Raw genomic sequence first — 14817 nt, 5'->3', positions numbered from 1 at the left:
GCCGATGCCTGAACATCTACTTTGTAGAATTTTGTGAAAGTGTGCACGGTCGACCAAGTCGCCGCCTTACACACCTGGGCCACAGAGGCCCCATGACGACAGGCCCAAGATGTACCTCAGAGATCTGGTAGAGTGCGCCTTCACAGGCACAGGGGGAACTTTCCCCTTCAAAGCATAGGCCTGTTCAATGGTCTGTCTGATCCATTTGGCGATGGTAGAAGCCGACGCCGCCATGCCCTTCCGAGGACCCTCCGGAAGAACAAACAAGGAATCCGATTTGCGAAAGGATTCAGTCGAGTTCAGGTAAACCCTGATCGCCCGGACAACATCCAAGGCGTGCAGCTGCACCTCTTTCGGATGTTTAGGCTTCGCGCAAAGCGATGGCAAGACAATGTCCTCATTGAGGTGAAAGTCCGAAACCCTCTTCGGAAGAAAAGGATTAGGTCGCAAGACCACCTTGTCCAAGTGCACGATCAGATACGGAGACTTGCAGGACAAGGCTGCCAGCTCCGAAACTCTACGAGCCGAGGTAATAGCCACCAAAAAGGCGACCTTCTTGGACAACAAAGACAGCGAGATTTCCCTGATCCTTTCAAAAGGATCACGCTGCAACACGGACAGAACTAGATTCAAGTCCCAAGGGGGTAGAGGGTCCCTCCTAGGAGGGATCAGATGTCGTACCCCCTGCACAAAAGTGCTAACCAAAGAGTTAGATGCCACAGGACGCTGGAAGAGAACGGCCAACGCAGACACCTGACCCTTGATCGTAGCCAGCGCCAAAACGCTGGTCAACACCCGTTTGGAGGAAGGACAACACCCTAGACACCGAGTAAGTGCGAGGTGAGAACCCCCTGGACTCGCACCAGGCAAAATACGCCTTCCAAGTACGGTAATAGACCTTCCCAGAGGAAGACTTCCTCGCATTGATCAAAGTGTGAATGACCTCAGGGGAAAGACCCCTGCACTTCAGGACCTCGGTTTCAACAGCCAGGCCGTCAAAGCCAGCGGCTGTAAAACAGGATGGAAGATCGGCCCCTGCGACAGGAGATCTTCTCGAAGAGGCAGACGCCACGGGGCGTCGATCGCCAGATTTACGAGGTCTGCGTACCAGGACCGACGAGGCCAGTCCGGTGTCACCAGAATCACCGTGGTTGGTTCCAAGTGCAACCTGCGAAGGAACCTGGACAGCAATTGAACCGGTGGAAACGCATACATCAGTTGGTACTGATGCCACGGGGCAACCAACGCGTCCGACGCAGTTGCCCAAGGATCGCGCGTCCTTGCCACGAACCGTGGTACCTTGTTGTTCAGACGAGACGCGAACAGGTCCACCTCCGGGAGACCCCACTTCGCGCACAACATCTGGAAAACATCCGGATGGAGGGACTATTCCCCCTGGTCCAGGGACTGACGGCTCAGATAATCCGCCTGCCAATTCTCCACCCCTGGAATGTGAACTGCCGATATCGCCGGGACGTGCGTCTCGGCCCAAGACAGAATGTCGGCCACTTCTCGAGCCGCCCTGGCACTCCTGGTGCCCCCTTGGTGATTGATGTAAGCCACCGCCGTGGCATTGTCCGTCTGCACTCAAACCGGACAGCCCTGTAGTCTGTCCGTCCAACGTCGAAGGCAGAGACGTATCGCTCGCAGTTCCAGAATGTTGATCGGAAGGGAGGACTCTTCCTCCGACCAAGTACCCTGGGCAGACAGAACGCCCAGAACACCACCCCAGCCCAACAGGCTGGCGTCCGTGGTGATCACCGTCCACGAGAATGGACGAAAAGATTTGCCCCCCGACACCGACGGGGACTGAAGCCACCACAGAAGATCCCTTCTGGTCCGATGGCTCAACGAGATCCGAAGATCCAGAGATTGCGGTCGCCCGTCCCACCTGGACAGAATCTCCGCCTGGAGACCCCGCGTGTGAAACTGGGCGAAGGGAATCGCCTCGAAGGCCGAGACCATCAATCCCAGACACCGCATGCACGAGGACGGATCGTCCCTGAGGGACCTGACTTCCTCCTGAAGAGTCCTGAGTTTGTCGTCCGGAAGGAAGACCTTCGCCTGGACAGAGTCCAGAATCATTCCCAGGTAAGGGAGACGAACCGATGGGTACAGCGTTGACTTTGGAAAATTGATCGTCCACCCAAACTCCTGCAGAGTCTGCAACGTAACGGACAGATCCTGCTCCAGACCCTGGCTGGTCGCAGACCGAACCAGAATGTCGTCCAGATACCCCAGGACCGAGATGCCCTGGGCTCTCAACAAAGCCAGAACCGGGGCCAACACTTTGGTGAACACCCGTGGAGCCGAGGCGAGACCAAAAGGTAACGCCACAAATTGGTAATGATCCTCCGCTATGGTGAATCGAAGGTACCGCTGGTGACCCTCGAAAATCGGGATGTGAAGATACGCATCCTTCAAGTCGATGGAAGCCATGAACTCCCCCGGAATCAGGGCAGCCACCACCGACCGCAGGGATTCCATGCGGAACTTGCGCACCCGCACAAAGCGGTTCAGCGCCTTCAAGTCCAGAATCGGACGCACCTTGCCCTCCTTCCTGGGTACGGTGAACAGATTGGAATAGAACCCCAAAAATCTGTCCCGATGAGGCACCGGGACCACCACTCCCTGAGCCCTCAGGTCCTGCACCGCTAGATGCAGATCCCGCAAACGCTCCGGGGACAGTAGAAGATTTGAGGGAAAAAATCTGCTTTCTGGCCGAGAGAGAAACTCGATCTTGCAACCAGATCGAACGATTTCCTGAACCCACCTGTCCCGAACACGGGACAGCCATGGCCGAAGGAAACCGAGCAAGCGTCCCCCCACCCCTGAGCCGGGTGAGGGCGCCCCTTCAGGCCGCACTGTTGTGGGCCACGGAACCGGACTGGCCGGACTTTTGCTTACCAGCCCACGGCTTCTTGTGGGAGCCTTGACCCTTGGACGGCTTGCCCCTATAGTGTGACCGAAAGGCACGAAAGGACCCCTGAGGGGGTCGAAAGGAAGCATTCCTCTTACCAGGAGCCGTCTTAGCCTTGTGGGATTGAGGCAGGAGCGTGCTCTTACCACCCGTGACCCCCTTAATTAAGGTATCTAGGGACTCCCCAAAAAGGCGAGAACCATCATAAGGCAAGTTAGCCAAGGTCTTACGTGAAGATTGGTCCACCGACCAACACTTCAACCAAACCAGACGGCGGGACAACACCGCCACACTATGTACACGTGCAGCCAACGGAACCATATCCAGGTCCGCATCACACAAATACATGACACCCTGGTGGATTTGATCCACCATATCCAAAGTCGCCTGGGGGGCAGAATCAGCCACCAGGACGCGTCTAAGCACCTGCGTCCAGCTAGCGACAGCCTGGGCCGCCATAAGTGAAGCAAATAAGGCTTTCAACATGGAACCCATAATAGAGTAGGTATGACGGGCAAGGGACTCCATCCGCTTGTCCGTGGCATCCCGGAACACCGGAGTGTCCTCAGCAGGAATCGCAGTGGACTTATTCAAAACCGCTATCGCATGATCCACCGGAGGCGGGATACACCAACGCTCATCAGTAGCGGGCGTAAAAGGATAGCGTAGCTTAAACCTACTCGGTACAGCAAAAGGCTTGCATATATTACGCCATTGTTCTTTTACAGCGCATTGAAAATCATCAGTGCAAGGAAACACCTGCGATGCTTTGCGCCTTTTCTGCGTCCCATAAGTCGCCAAGGCAGCAGGAGGACATTGTTCATCCTGTAAATGCAGTGTTTGCTTGATAGAAGCAACCAGATCATCCATGAGTGCAAGCTCTTCAGACAAGCCAGGGGGAGAATTATCAACCCCTTCAACCTCAGCCTCCATTTCTGACCCTATAAGGTCCAGGGAGGAACGGGACCCCGACAAGGAGACCCCAGCCACAGCAGCCCCATCACCATCACCCTCTGAATCAGAGGAAATTGAAACTCTGGGCCTTTTTGAGGATTGAGCAGCCACCAGCATTTGCACCTGAGTCGCAAGGCCAGCCACAATTGCAGCCAAATCCCCCCCTGGGGGGGGGGGGGGGGAGCAGCAGTCCAGTGGCTTCCCACCAATGTGGCAGGAAATTTGCTTTCCTGAGAATCCATGCCCCAAATTGAGTACAAGTAAATGGGTGACCGCCCCTTTAAATAAGGCGCTGCGGACGTAGCCCACCGCCACACAAGCACACCCACACCAGGGACCCCCACAGGGAGAAGGTATACTCAGGCAAGGATACAGGGAATAGAGGGAAAAAACCTGGAGAGACCGCTGCTGCTGCTGCCTAGATCGGTGCTCCTGGATGAAAGGAAATGCTGATATGCAGGGCGCTCTATGAAAGCCTATGGAGGCTACAAGAAAATGGCCGCCATGCATGTTACCATGCGGCCGGAGCGAGCACAGCCAAAATGGCGCCGTTTGGCGCCGAAACCGCCGCTCCCTCACCTAATGAAGGTAAAATGAAAATACACCATAAGTCATGAATAACATGGTGGACCGCCGCAGCGGCGCTGTAATGTGCCCCAAGCATGATAGCATCAAGCCCCACAGCACACAGCCGTTCACACAGTCAGACTGACACAGAGTGCAGCACAGCCCCCCCTCCTTGCAGCCCACAGCATGCAGTGTGAGAGATAGGGAAACATCAATAGTGTGAACACAGGGCAAGGTAACAGTCCCAGACTGACACCCCCCAGACAGACAGGTCCCCACATAGATACACTTACCTCTTACATGGCGTGGGGGACCCGCCCAGGCGAACAAGCCGCTGTACATGAGACAGGGAGAGTCGCATCCAGGACGCAGCAGAAGGTGGGTTGAGAAACCGCACAGCGTCCAGTGAGGTAGCCACCTCACCCTAGCATCCCTGCACGGAACAGGGATGGGTCGTTCAGAAAACTCAGGAGCGGTACCTGACTGAACGCTCAATGGCGGGCTGAGAAGCCACTGACCCACAACCTGTGACCAGGGGAGTCAGCCCGAGACGCAGCCGGCAGTATCCTCTTCATAAGAAGATCTAACTAATGCTGGTAAAAATAACAGCTAAGTAAAGAAAGAGAAAAAAACTCAAATAAAATCAAAAAAGAGAGAAGGCTGAGACAAGTGTCCCAGCTGACAAGCTAGACATTGAAACTGAGTTGGATACAGGAAGTGGAGGGTTATGAGCTGAGGGGACCACCCCCTGGGGGTGGGATATGTTAAAAGTCTTTGTACTAACATATTCTGTTGCCTAGCTACTCCTACGGAGCAAAGGTCATAACCCCATTGTGATGAATATGGAGGGGCGGCGACTGTCGGAGGACGTAAGAGAAACACCTGTGCCGCTTTCTGGGTCCTGCGGGTCCCAAAGGAAGGCCGCTTACCCGGCGGGTGGGGCTCATCCTCCAAATGCAGTGTATCTTTAACAGAACTAATAAGCGCAGACATAGCCGCGCGTTATCTGGCCGCCCCGGGGGGGGGGGGGGCTGGAGTCGTCCCCTTCCTCCCTTTCCGACAGAGGACTGAGACCCCTCAAGGGGTACACTGCCCATGGCAACCAAATCTAGCTCTGAATCAGAAGAATAAGAAAGCCTGGGCCTTTTCTTAGAAGCCTGCTCAGACATCAACAGATCCACTTTAGACGCTAAAGTCGCAAGTGTAGCAGTAAGGGAGCCCATCGCAGAGGATTCAGGCGTACCTGAACACTCCACAAGAACTGGGGGCAATTTGCTGTCCTGGGAGTCCATAAAAAGTTGTCGTCGTTGGCCCTTTAAATACGCGATAGCGGCGATTTCCACCGGAATGCACCGCAATGAGAACTAGCTTTAGTTACCAAACAGAGAGGAATGTAACTGCCAGTAGAGGTAATATCCCCCAAAACAGCAGAAAACAACCCCCCAGAAGTGTAGCTGTACAATACCACGCTTGCAGCTCGATCCGACTGCCAGGAGAAAGGAAATTATGTCACACCGCTAGAGGCCAAAATAGGACTAGAGCCAAGGAAAAATGGTTGCCACTGTAAAAGCTATGGGGAGGCTCCGAGAAAATGGCTGCAGAGCACATGATAAATATAGTGCCCACACCAAAGATGGCGCCCGAAAGGGCGCGAATACACTGCAGAATGATGACTGCTGAATGCCCACACTGAAGCCAAAAGGCCTGCCCACACCAAAAATGGCGGCTCCACGATTTTCACACCGCAGCGGCCCCCACAAGCATGCCTGCACCCCCAAACATCACCGAAGGGCTCAGGGACTCCCACAGCGTGGCTTGACAGCAATAGCGCCCCCACAGGGACCGGGAAGGCCAGGCGGGACCCACACAGACAGACATGAGGGGGATAACAGAATCTAAACAGACTGCCATCCCCATGACAGAGGCCCCACATACACCCCCGGACATACAATGCCATAAACAGAGGGGGTAGCATGGTACTTACCGATCCAGCGAAGGCGTGGGTGCCTCTCTGCGACGGGAAGCCTCCCACCCCTGGTGGGGATGCCGTCAGCCAAACAGGATTCTAGCAACACGCGGCGTACCGCAGTTGAGACATTCTAGCAAAGTGGCCATTTTGCGGGCTTTGTCCCTGAGGACGGACAGGTCATTTGCGAGGCCAGGGCGTACGCATAGCCTGCTAAACGCTCAATGGGGGACTGGGATTCCGTAAGGCTCTAGTACAACCAGTCCGATTCCCAGCTCCGCAAACGCAGTAGTCTTCCAAAGTCTGACTAAGCGCAGGAACAAATAAAAAGCTATTAGTGTAAAGAAAAAAATACTTAGCAGAAATAAAATCAAGAAGAAAAGGCTGAGACTGTAGCCCTAGCTAAGGTAAGCCTATCCTACTCCTAACTAGGCAAAAGACAAACTGAATTGGGAATACTGTTAGCAAGGGGGTATTGGACCTGAGGGACAGCCCCCTATAGGTGTGTCTATGCAAAGTGTTTTGTGTTTTAACAAATCTTATGCAAACAAAGGAGTCAAAATATGGGCGACCAAAAACAGGTCTCATAAAGTGGCTCACCCCGCGCACAAAAGAACACAGTAGATAACAACACGGAATTATGAAGACGTAAAGTCTCAAAGCAGCTACTATACAAAAAGAACTGTTAACAAAGGTGTTGTAGAGTATTTGATCAGGAAAAATAAACTATAACACTAGCAGCGCTAATAAAAGGTCCATTGAATAAACCAGTGTCCTTAATGACTCATAAAAAATATGTAGTATAGTCCATGCAGTAAGCACAATTCACCAGGGTAGGGGAGTGAAGGGTCTTGACTGTTCCTCCAAAAATGACACCACACTCTAGTGCTCCCCCCCTTTAGATGAAACACTCACCAGAAACTGGTGAATATAGAGCCTTAAATCCACCAATCAACGGGTGTGCTAATCACTGCTGGGCTGCTCCAAAATCCTCCTTCCTCCAGAGTTCCTCCGCTCAAAGTTCATGCAATTGAACAAAGTGGGGGCAACAATAGTGTAATTCTGCAAACTTTTATTAAAACTACACAACGTAAAACCCCTCTCCCCTCAAGATGTCTACTCACAGGAGGGTAATGGAGTGAAGGCATAAAGGATCAAAATATGCACATTGGATGACCGATTCGAAACTTTCCTGCAATCCCATAGGAATCACGAATGGTGTCCTGTGCGAAATATTCTGCGACCGCGCACATCAGCTCTGACGTTTCGTCCTCACGACTTCATCTGAGAGCCCCTCTCAGATGAAGTCGTGAGGACGAAACGTCAGAGCTGATGTGCGCGGTCGCAGAATATTTCGCACAGGACACCATTCGTGATTCTTATGGGATTGCAGGAAAGTTTCGAATCGGTCATCCAATGTGCATATTTTGATCCTTTATGCCTTCACTCCATTACCCTCCTGTGAGTAGACATCTTGAGGGGAGAGGGGTTTTACGTTGTGTAGTTTTAATAAAAGTTTGCAGAATTACACTATTGTTGCCCCCACTTTGTTCAATTGCATGAACTTTGAGCGGAGGAACTGTGGAGGAAGGAGGATTTTGGAGCAGCCCAGCAGTGATTAGCACATCTGTTGATTGGTGGATTTAAGGCTCTATATTCACCAGTTTCTGGTGAGTGTTTCATCTAAAGGGGGGGAGCACTAGAGTGTGGTGTCATTTTTGGAGGAACAGTCAAGACCCTTCACTCCCCTACCCTGGTGAATTGTGCTTACTGCATGGACTATACTACATATTTTTTATGAGTCATTAAGGACACTGGTTTATTCAATGGACCTTTTATTAGCGCTGCTAGTGTTATAGTTTATTTTTCCTGATCAAATACTCTACAACACCTTTGTTAACAAATCTTATGCCTAGCTTGCTCCTGAGGATAAGAGGTCAATACCCATAAGTGAAGACTGTATGAGTGGGCGGCGACTGTCAGAGGACGTAAGAGAAAGGTAATTTATTTCAGTAATTCATTTCAAAAAGTAAAACTCATGCTGTGTATTTTATATACAGTGGATATAAAAAGTCTATACACACCTCTGTTAAAAATGTCAGATTTCTGTGATGTAAAAAAATTAGACCAAGATAAATCCTTTCAGAACTTTTTCCACCAGTTTCAATGTGAAATATAAACTGTACAACCAACTCAAGTAAAAACAAACTGAAATCTTTTTTTTTTTTTGGGGGAGTAAAAATAAAAAAAAACAAAATATTGTAATTGGATAAGGGTGCACACTCTTATAACTGGGGATGTAGCTGTGTTCAGAAATTCAGAAATAAGCAATCGCATTCAAACTCATGTTAAATAGGAGTCAGACCTGCCATCCTTTAAAATGCCTCTGATTAACCCCAAATAAAGTTCAGCTGTTCTAGGTCTTTCCTGACATTTTCTTAGTCGCATCCTACAGCAAAAGCCATGGCCCACAGAGAGCTTCTAAAGCATCACAGGGATCTCATTGCTAAATGGTATCAGTCAGGAGAAGGGTACAAAAGAATTTTCAAGGCATTAGATATACCATGGAACATAGTGAAGATAGTCATCATCAAGTGGAAAAAATATGGAACAACAGGGACAGTACCAACAACTGGACATCTCTCCAAAATTGATGAAAAGACGAGAAGAAAACTGGTCACTGAGGCTGCCAAGAGGCCTAGAGCAACATTAACCAAAATGGTTATTTTTGGTTTGACGGTAAATTTTATTTGCAACAACGAGGAGTTGCGATGGGAGCGAGATTTGCCCCGAGCTTGGCAAATTTATTCATGGCCAAGTGGGAGGAGGATGTCGTCTATCCTCAGGCGAGATCGGAACTCACTTTGTGGGTTCAATACATAGACGACATCCTCCTCCTATGGAAGGCTGACATGACATCTCTAGATTCTTTCATGAGCTTCTTAAACTGTAATAATGGGGGCATTCAATTGTCCTATGAAGCTAGTGATGTACAGGTGCATTTTCTAGATCTTGAGATCTCCCTTAGTAATAATCAGATCATTACAAAGATTTATTTCAAAAGTACGGATCGCAACTCGTATCTCCCTACAGACAGTTGCCACCACAAAAGTTGGTTGAATTCAATACCAAAAAGCCAATTTACTAGGCTTAAGCGAAACAGCACCCTTAATGAAGATTTCCTGAAAATCTGAGATCCTGAAAAATAGATTTATTGTAAAAGGTTATAAAGCTACAGATTTGGAGTTGGATATCCAAAAAGTTTCCCAGATTGATAGGCCTTCATTATCAGACTCACAAAGACGGGTGAACTCTGACTATGCCAAGTGGTCTTTTTTTACTGAGTTTTCTTTACAGCACAGCTCCATTAAGAATATTATTAGAAAACATTGGGACATTCTTGGAAATTATAGAATTTTACAATCCGTCCTCCCAGAACGGGCTATGACTACTTTTAGGGGAGCTCCATCCCTAAGAGGCCAATTGGCCCCTAATGTTATAAATGCACCCGTTAAACCTACTTTTTTTCCACAATTTTATTGTTTTTTTTTCCATGCAGAAAATGCAGAGTCTGCAAATTGAATGCTTACTCTAAGAGGAAGTTTCTGACTTTCCAATCCAATACCACCAATGGGATTTACGATATCAAGTTTTTTGCTACCTGTAACACTACCTATGTAGTTTATTTGATTACATATGTCCGTGCAAAAAAACAATACATTGGTTGGACTATCAGAACTTTCTTCATCCGGGTAAATGAACACATCTCTAATATTATTGCCAGAAAAACCAATCATAGTGTCCCAAAACACTATTTAAGCCATCATAATAAAGATCCCAAGGGCACTACCTTTCAAGTGATTGACAGATATACTATCCCATGGAGAGGAGGGTCTGGTAAACGGAGTTTCCCGCCATGAAACTTACTGGATTTATACCTTGCAGACTTATGTGCCCTATGGCTTAAATGTGGAGTGGGACATCAACGCTTTTATTAGTACCTCTTAAGTTTTGATGTTCCCACCCACATTTGTCCTGGGATTGGACACATTTGTACACAATCTATTTTAATTAACCTTTAATATTATGGTCCTTTGTCGGTGTTACTTTTTAATGTACCTTTTAGATTAATATTTTATAACGAATCCAGAGGGGTTCTATATGCTTTTACATAGTTTTATCATTCTATTTATGGAGTTTTTACAAATCAATTTATGTAATTTTATGTGGTTTTATACGATTATTTATGTGACCTATTGGCACAATTTTTATGTATATTCTATGAGATTTTTATTATGTAATCTATTGTTCCCCAATTCAATGTTTTTAATCATTTATTCCGTTGAGCGTATTTAATTTATCACCAGCCATTGTTGGGGAATTGCTGTTTATCTACGGCTTCCTTATCATGGTTTATGGTCACTTCCTGGTCTGAGATGGAGGCTTGGGTGCATCCTAGGGTCACTTCCGGGTACGTGATTGCGTCATTTCCTGGCGCAACAGGAAGTGATGCTAGTTGTACACAATCACCGTTTGGCCAATGAGAGAAGCTGATAGCGTCACTTTCTGATGACGCTTAGTGTTTTCCAACCAATTGGACATGTTTACTTTTAAGAGTGTCATTTCCTGGCGACGAATTTGATTGAATTCATAGGGAGGCTTGAACCGCAAGCCAATGTGGCATGGCCACAACAATGTGAGATATTGAAACAATGCCCATTTGGATTGGTTCTTAATAATGTAGATACCTCCTAATTGGTGCACTAAAAGGAGGCTTGATTTACATGCCGGCGCCATATTGGAATGGTCCGGTTTGTCATAATTTTCTGATTTCTGTCAGCTGCTCCTATACACCTCTATAAATATAAGTTATGTTGATTCAGGCACCAGGCTAATTCCTTTGAAAATGTAATGTGTAATGAAACGCGTTAGGATTGTCAAGAGTGCTGAATTGTATTGAATGCTTCTTACCATCTGACCTATTGTAAGTGCATTACTTTCTTTGCTTTAATAAACCATTTAAACGGTATCACGCTATGGTGTCTTTTCGATTTATCCCACATACACCTTTCTGAGTGGGGATTTCCAGATATCCTCGTGATCCTTCTATATATTTCACAAGCCACGCCCCCATACAGTTAGACTCACTCCCCTAGGCTCACATTTAACCCGTTGATCACCCATAGAGTTAACCCCTTCCCTTCCAGTGTCATTATTACAGTAATGGTACATATTTTTAGCACTGATTACTGTAGTAATGTCCCTGGTCCACCCAAAAGTGTAAAAAATGTCAGGGTTCCAATCTGTCCAGTGCAATGTCGCAGTCCCGCTAAAAATCGCAGATCGCCGCCATTACTAGTAAAATAAATAAAAATGACGACATAAATACTACTTTATTGTAGTTAGTAGACACGATAACATTTGCGCAAACCCATGAAAATACACTTATTGTGATTTTTTTTTTACCAAAAATGTCGCGGAAAACAAATTGGCCTAAAATGTTAAAATTTAGATTTTTACATTTTTTTTGGGAATGTTATATAGCAGAAAGTGAAAAAACTGAATTTTTGTAAAATCTTACCGTAAAATTTCTTTCTCTGAGTCCTCTGACAGTCGCCGCCCACTCATTCAATCTTCACCAATGGGTATTGACCTCTTATCCATAGAAGCAAGCTAGGCATAAGACTTGTTAGAAACAAAGCAATTTACATACACACCTGTAGGGGCTGTCCCACTGGTCCAATAACCCCCTGCTATCAGCATTCCCAACTTAGTTTGGTAGCAAGCAGTTAAGTCCAAAAGAACCCCACAAGAGGGGCGGGGGCAGCGACTGTCAGAGGACTCAGAGAAAGGAATTTTACGGTAAGATTTTACAAAAATTCCGTTTTCTCTTACATCCTCTGACAGTCGCCGCCCACTCATTCAGTCTTCACCAATGGGATGTCCCAAAGCAGTGTAGACATGAGGGGTGGGAAGCGCAACCGTCACAAAGCCAACGCAGCACCCAGGTCAGAGAAAGGAACCTTATCTGAGCAGAAAGGTAAAAACTCTGGGTAACAGAAAAGCTCAACTGGAGCAAACAAAGGGGGAAAAACAACCCCAACAGACGGGGACCGGCCAACGCCATGGTCCCCTCAAGGCACTGCCGCACACAGAACTTTGAGGCCAAAGGAGGCATCTGCTGATGCCAAAATGTCAAGTTTGTAGAATTTGGAAAAGGTGTGCACGGACGACCAAGCCGCTGCCTTGCACATCTGGGCCACCGAAGCCTGATGTCGGAAAGCCCATGACGCACTCACCGCTCTGGTAGAGTGCGCCTTGACAGGGAATGGCGGCACCCATTCCCTAATTGAATAGGCCTGTACAGTCGTCTGTCTGATGCATTTAGAAATGGTTGGCGCAGACGCAGCCATACCCTTCCTAGGGCCCTCGGGAAGGATGAAGAGAGAATCCGACTTCCCGAAGAATTCAGTAGATGCCAGGTACACCCTGATCGCCCGGACTACATCAAAGGAATGCAAAGCAAACTCCTTAGGATGCTTAGGATTCGCACACAGCGAAGGCAAGACAATATCCTCGTTAAGGTTAAAATCCGAAACCACCTTAGGTAGGAAAGATTGGTTAGGTCGCAAGACCACCTTATCCCTATGAACCACCAGGTAAGGGAGGGAAGACAGAGCCACCAGCTCCGATACTCTGTGGGCAGATGTGATCGCCACTAGAAAGGCAACCTTTCGTGACAGCACAGAGAAATCTTCCTGATGTTCTCAAAGGGAGGCCATTGTAAAACGGACAAGACCAAATTCAAGTCCCAAAGAGGTAAAGGTGCCCTCCCTAGGAGGAGCCAAATGACGCACACCTTGAATAAAAAGGTGTGTATCAAAGAGTTTGACGCCAAGGGGCGCTGGAAAAGGACTGCCAGCGCAGACAACTGATCCTTAATCGTGGTCAGCGCAAGACGCTGGTCCACACCAGTTTGTAGGAAGGCCAGCACCTTCGCCACCAAAAAGGAGCGAGGATGGATGCCCCTGGATTCACACCAGGCAAAATAAGCCTTCCAGGTAAGGTAATAGATCTTACCGAACGAGGCCCTCCTAGCCTTAAGCAGTGTAGGAATGACCGCCGACGAGAGACCCTGATCTCTCAGGACCTGGCTTTCAACAGCCATGCCATTAAAGCCAGCGACTGTAAAGCAGGATGGAAGATCAGCCCCTGAGACAGCAGATCGTCCCGTAACGGGAGCCGCCATGGAGGCTCGACGACCAGTTGCATGATGTCCGCGTACCAAGACCAGCGTGGCCAGTCCGGGGCCACCAGAATCACCAACTTTGGTTCCGAGACCAACCTGCGAAGGAACCTGGACAACAACTGAATCGGGGGGGGAAGGCATAGATCAGATGATACTGATTCCAAGGCACGACCAGCACGTCCGAGGCGTCTGCCAGAGGATCGCGCGTTCTTGCCACAAACCTTCCCACCTTGTTTAACCAGGATGCAAACAGATCCACATCCGGGGATCCCCATCGCGCACACAGCATCTGAAACACCTCCAGGTGTAGGGGACCATTCCCTGTGGTCCAGGGTCTGGCGGCTCAGATAAACGATCGCCGGGACGTGCACCTCGGCCCACGACAGAATTTTGGTCACTTACCAAGAAAATTCCATGACTTTTCCATGACTTCACGTAAATATTCATGACCTAAAGTTTCACGAAATGTCTATGTATACATGTTAAATAAGAAGAAAATCTATGTCACACCCAGCATATTTTCACTAAAATAAATGACAATCTTTGTAGTGTACAGTACCTCTGCAGTTAGGGGTTTGGTTTCTGGATACAGCGTGACTCAAAATGGTCCCTTGTTTTACAGTGGATGAGATGGAAGCACCACTGCCACAGCTGGGAGCGGGTGTCACTTCAGGCGCACGGGTGAAAAAGCTGAGAACTCTGATGTAGGGGGGACTCTGGTGACCAGAGACCACGCACTAAGGAAGGGAGGGGGGGGGGTCCTGATATAAGGAGGAACCTTTATAACAGTGCCCCCTTACATCAGTGACCCCCCCCCCCCTCAGACTGGCCGGGCAGCACTGTCACTGACCTCCTTTTAGGTGAGATAAGGTAAGATAGAAGAGCACTAGGGGGGGCCGGAGAGAGCACAGGGGAAGCAGAGAGCACTGGATCAGCTGAAGGGCATGGGGGGGGGGAAGAGGGAGAATTAAGGGGGGGGTTTGGAAAGCATTGCAGGGGGGTTGGAAGGCACAGGGGAGTGGAGAGCACTGGATCAGCTGAAGGGCATGGGGGGGGGGGGGGGAAGAGGGAGAATTAAGGGGGGGGTTTGGAAAGCATTGCAGGGGGGTTGGAAGGCACAGGGGAGTGGAGAGCACTGTCTGGGGGGGGGGGGGGGGGGAA

The sequence above is a fragment of the Pelophylax lessonae genome (genome assembly GCF_965119305.1).
Source record: "Pelophylax lessonae genome assembly, chromosome: 1".
NCBI lineage: Eukaryota > Metazoa > Chordata > Amphibia > Anura > Ranidae > Pelophylax > Pelophylax lessonae.
This window is presented reverse-complemented; position numbering follows the sequence as displayed.